This window comes from Oreochromis aureus, linkage group 3, assembly GCF_013358895.1.
Source record: "Oreochromis aureus strain Israel breed Guangdong linkage group 3, ZZ_aureus, whole genome shotgun sequence".
Taxonomy (NCBI): domain Eukaryota; kingdom Metazoa; phylum Chordata; class Actinopteri; order Cichliformes; family Cichlidae; genus Oreochromis; species Oreochromis aureus.
The window spans coordinates 109,365,443-109,370,849 of NC_052944.1; the positions used below are offsets into that span (position 1 = coordinate 109,365,443).

The following is a 5,407-nucleotide window of genomic DNA, read 5'->3' on the forward strand; positions in this document are numbered from 1 at the left end:
CATTGGTTACGATATCTACTCTCTTAAGTAATTGAACCTAAATTTTGGAGCATTACATGACTAAGAAACTTGTGTGGCTTATTGCAAATGGATAAAAAACTACATATTACCTTTATGAAGATGATAATCTTTATTAGGGTGCAGGAAAAAAAAAACAGAGGAGAGTTGTTGTTTGTATTCCAGCTTTGTTTAACAAAGAAGTTTCTGGAATCTTTTTGACTACAGAGAGTGATGCAGTATTGACTCTAATGCTGATTGGAGTTGTCTGATCCTGTATTTTTGTTCTTTGTCTTTTGTTACACAGAGTGAACAGATCTTTGGTTTTTCCTTTGCTGGTAAGTAGACAGTAATGATAATGTTTAGTAATTTACTTACAGTAGTTAACTATTTGTGTCATCTTGCCATTCACTCATGCGCAAAAACAAATAGTCAGGATTTAGAATCTGTAGCAGCAAAGCTCCCACACAGGACCACTGACTGCCCCTGAAAATGTCAAGGAAGTTTAATAGCCCATTAATGTCTGATTTTAATTTTTGATGACTTATCAAGTCCAAACATAGTTAAATGTCAGAAATATCTTTATGCAGTTGTTCGATTACTCCTTATGTTTCTTATGGATTTAAGTATCAAACAAAACTATGAAAGTGCTTTAGGTGAGTATAGGTGGTACCTTAAACACTTAAAAGCACCACAGCTATCGATTTTTATTGTCCCTTTCATTCCACTTATGAATTAGCATGAAGTCGAAACACTGGAAGTATCTTGTCTGAGTGACTGTAAGTGATAGCTTAAACACTTAAGCAATAATAAAATGTGAGAGAAGTACAGTTGTGAGTAGGTATATTAAAGCCAATGTTTTAAAATTAAATATAAATGTTGCCAAAAAGCGATATACTGCAAAACACATAAATATTGCTAGCAACAAGTACAATGGAATGACTTTTTAGTGTAATATTTTTAAGAAATTTTCATTAAAAAATGGTGTGCCACTGTTTTTGTGGTTTTCTGTTGCTTCTGATTTAAATAATTAATTTGTATTCAACATTTTTAATCTGAAATGAGATTAAAAGTTGTTGTTCTTCACATGTTATTAGAACTGACTTGTGATAGAAAATGTTGGAGCCACAAAGCTTCTGTGTACGAAATATTTGGTATATCCTGCATTTGTGCCAACAAATTTTGGTGCCTATTCTTTGCAATTCTGTAGTACGAATGTTTTTATTAAACATGTTAAAGCCATGTGAGACTCTGCAATTAAATTGTGCCCTCTTTAGACTACAGTGAGTTCATAAAGGCTTGAAGAAATGGAGGATTTGACTAGTTATTTAATGTCACAGTAAATTGGATTGTGTGTGAAGAGGCTCAACAGTCTGAATCATTAAACAGTGATCTGATGTTTTGTTTCCTTTGTCTAGACTGGTGATCTCATCGTCTTAAGTCTGGTAAGTATAGGTTTTGTATGAGGTACAGTGCTGGGAAAAGTCTTTCTTCCTTGCAGATTTATTTTGTTTATGCTTTTTTTGTCACATGTTTCAAATCTTCTAACAAGGATGACCTGGATAAATACAAATACAAGCAGTTTTAAAGTGATGATTTCATGTATGAAGCAGAGAAAACCAAACCAGAGCTATCTGTTCTCTAATACCCAGCTGTGAAAGCCCTGATAGCAACAACTACCATCAAGCATTTATAGTAACTAGTAATGACTGATTTACATTACTGGGGGATTTTGGTCCACTTTAATTTCAGAGTTGCCTTAATTAAGGTCAAAAAATAGTGTTTTGAAATCATTTCAAGGATCTCAATTTCATTAAAGTCGAGATTCTGATTAGTCAGTTGGACTTGCTTGTGTGCTTCAGATCAATTTCCTGTTGCAAATCCCAAGTGTGATTAAACTTAAACTCAGGATCTGATGAGTTGATGTAGGTCCTGAAGTAGTAAAAGAATTCTGGACCATTCCACTAACAACACCATTTTTGACTTTAATGCTGGTGGGGGTTTTTTTTGTAATGTTTCTCTCACTATAGAAGATTCAGTTTAGTGCAGTGAGTCAGCACAGCTCTTGGTGATCATCAAGATGTTTTTGGCAAATGTGAGAAAGGATTTGTGTTGTTTTTTCCAGTCAATCAATACATTTGAGTTGAGTGGATGTAAAGTGTTTAAAGCCGGAAGCCTGAAACTGTCTGCTCTAACCTCAGTGCAGATTAAGTTGGACCATATAATATTTACAGTAAGTTACTGTAGCAGCACATCTTGGTTTGAGTTTATAAACTGTTTTTTATTGTTTTAATAGAACGTAAGTGTCCTTATAACAGCTCCACCACCATTTGTTAAACATTGTCATTCAGTTCAGTCCAATAATTTACTGTAGAAATCTTGATTGTTTAAAGCTCTATGTACTGTATTTTTCAGATTAAAAGGCATGTCAATAAATGAGTCTGTCTTTAAACATAAGCTACATTAACAAAACAGTCAGATAATTCGATCTTCATTTAACTCATTCATAGCAACTCTCAACATTGTTAATTTGTAGCACAGAAAATACAGAACAATACACTGTCTTTTTCAGTTCATTCCTCTTCCACAAATCCATCAAATTCTTGATGGGCTGATCAGTTTGAAATCTGCTTCATAAGCATGTCTCTTAACAGATACCAGGTCCTCATACACACAATAATATTATATTGAATCACAGAATTAATACATGTGGTTAAACTGTTGATTTTTGAGAAAACTAAAGGATTTCAAGCGCGCCTTATGGTCTGAAAAATTCTGTAAAGCCACGTTTATTGGAAATATAATACCTAATTCCAGTCCCTCCTTGTCTTACAGGTGACCTGCTGCAGAAAACCCTCTCCCTCTATCGTTGACAAGCCATTAACAAGCATATTCAGTCTGTCCTATCACTCTCCCTCTCCCTGCTCCATCTTTTTTGACAAGCCATTCTATCTTCTATCATTTCTCCGCCATGAGCTCTATCTAATTTGAAAAGCTTGAACCTGAGTTGAAAAGTAAACCAAGTTTGACAAGAAACCAAGTTTGACAAGAAACCAAGTTTTTGCAATTGAAGTTACCAGAACTTCGTCGATCTGTTTTCAGAATTCTGAGAGATCTCCGCTCTCACTGCTCCTTCTTTCCTGTCATTAAACTCTCTCATATCCACTCATTTTTGCTGGAAATTACAAGTAAAAAGTTGAATATACAGTAGTAGAATTACAGTACAGTAGAACTGATTGTAGAAACTACTTACAGAGCCCTACATTTGTCATTTTAATTTTGCATTACACTTTGAAATAAACACTGATAGTTTGGCTTACAAGAGCAATTTGATAAATTATATAAACTTATATACACCTTTTTTGAGATATATTTGTAGTAAGATAATCTGGTTATTTTGTAATTCAGACTCTTATATTCACATAAATATTAAATTTGATTCAAATACATTTTTCAAGTCTGTTTCATTGGTTATAACATTTGACTACAAGTTTATACTATTATTATTTAAGGACAAACCCTTTTTTGTCACTCAGTGTAAGTGTTCAGTTAGAATTGTCATCTAGAGGCTGCCCTGAGAACCCAGACTTCCTGTTTCCTGACTGCTGCAGAACATCCAGCTGAAGAATCCCCATCGCCTGTCATCTGATCACCACACCATCACAGCTCCTCATATTTGCTTTAAATTTTAAATATCTGAAAGATTTACACAAAGTCTACTTAAAAGCTAAGAGTTTTATTATAGCCTGTTGATTGATTGTTGAGATTTATTCTGCATATTACATTCCAGAAGTATAGACCTATTTGTTATCCAGTCTGGTTTAAAAAAATAGAAGTAGTAATATACAGTTTTTGAAAAAGCTACAGTAAAACAGACCAAAGTGTTTTCAAAGAACTTTAAATAACTTTTATATTGAGTTTGTATTTAAGTCAGCCTTTTACATCAATTCTGATAAATCTGATTTAATAGTCAATAAAGTCATTAGTTTTTCAGTGTTTACAGGTTGACTTTTGTTTACATTTGTGTATACATATAAGTTCCAGTTTGTACTTAAACAAAATGCCAAGAAAAGGTCAAAGGTCGCAGTCCCAGAAGCTTAGATGGCAAAAGCAGCGAGAACAGGTAAATGTTTCTCAGACCGGTGAGCAGGTAAAGGTGTCTGTTACAAGTATTTCCAGTCCAGAAGTGCAGAGCAGTGCTCAGACAGCCGCATTGTCTTATGCAGATGTGGTAAAGAGAGGTGTTCGCTCAGCATGTGTGCCAGATGCTAAAGTACAGCAGGTAATTCAGACTGAACCCCAGGTAACTGTGCAAACGCAGCATGATGGAGAAGCTCCAGGACCGTCTCATGTACAGGTTACAAACAGTGAAACTCGTCCACGAGTGAGTAGCATCTGTGCGTCCCGCAGCCAGGCCTCTGCTAAGTATGGAAAGTACAGGAATCAGCAATGCATGGCTAACAGTTTGGTTTTCCTGTCATTCTTACACGAGGATGAATTCATTACCAGAGCAGATCTAAACCGTGTGTTGGACAAAGGCCATGCCATGTATTCAGATGCCAGAAAGAGGTTTGTGAACAGTGTGTTTCTAGCCTGTGATGAGCTTCCCACAGTGGTCACCAGCCGCACACACAAGTATCAAGTGGACATGTCTCAGTTTGCTCTTTACGGCACATTTGATGGTACAGATCATCTTCCGAGCCTTGAACAGGGACTACAGTGTTTGGCTTCAGCGGTTCGCTATGCTTTGCTAGTCATGGGAGGAAACGTCATTGCAGTTTGCAGGCTGACTTCAGGTGAATACGCATACTTTGACCCACACTCACGTAAGTCTACAGGAATGCCATTGTCGCTAGCTGTAAGTGGTGGAACTGCAGTTATGTTAAAATTCACACGTCTTAACGACATGATTGACAGGATCAAACACTTGTACCGAATGCTTAGCATCGCGGCAACCTGCACTTATGAGCTACAGCCTGTCGAGTTTCACAGTGAAAATGCTGCTGACCAAAGAGATGCTAATCAAACCACCGAATACAGACAAACCGCTGCAAGTGTTCCAGCCGCAGCTTTAAATGAACCTGTCCATGAATTAAATTCCCAAACAACCACTGAGCAGACACGGAAAACTGTTACGGAGACTGTAATCATTGAAGTGACATCATGAAAAATCTGCAAAAGAGAAAATTACTCAAAACACCAAACTGTAGCTCAGCAATGTCTAACTGGTAAATTTGTTCATATGTGTGATGAAGCATGTAATGATCACTGCAGCTTTCCTGTTGAGAGAAAAAAGGAGTATATCTGTCACACGTGTCACAGTTCCCTCAAAAGTGGATGCATGCCAAGACTTGCTGCTGTTAATGGTTTAGATCTGCAGGATATCCCAGCTGAACTGTGTGATCTCAAC

General features: G+C 36.5%; 1 long non-coding RNA gene across 1 annotated transcript; it reads left to right on the forward strand.

Moving 5' to 3' along the window:
* The first annotated feature begins 309 nt into the window (after window positions 1-309).
* LOC120438816 lies at window positions 310-3,660 on the forward strand. The gene is made up of 3 exons (XR_005612177.1): window positions 310-335; window positions 1,416-1,442; window positions 2,833-3,660. It is a non-coding gene; the product is annotated as an uncharacterized LOC120438816 (long non-coding RNA).
* Window positions 3,661-5,407: the final 1,747 nt, after the last annotated feature.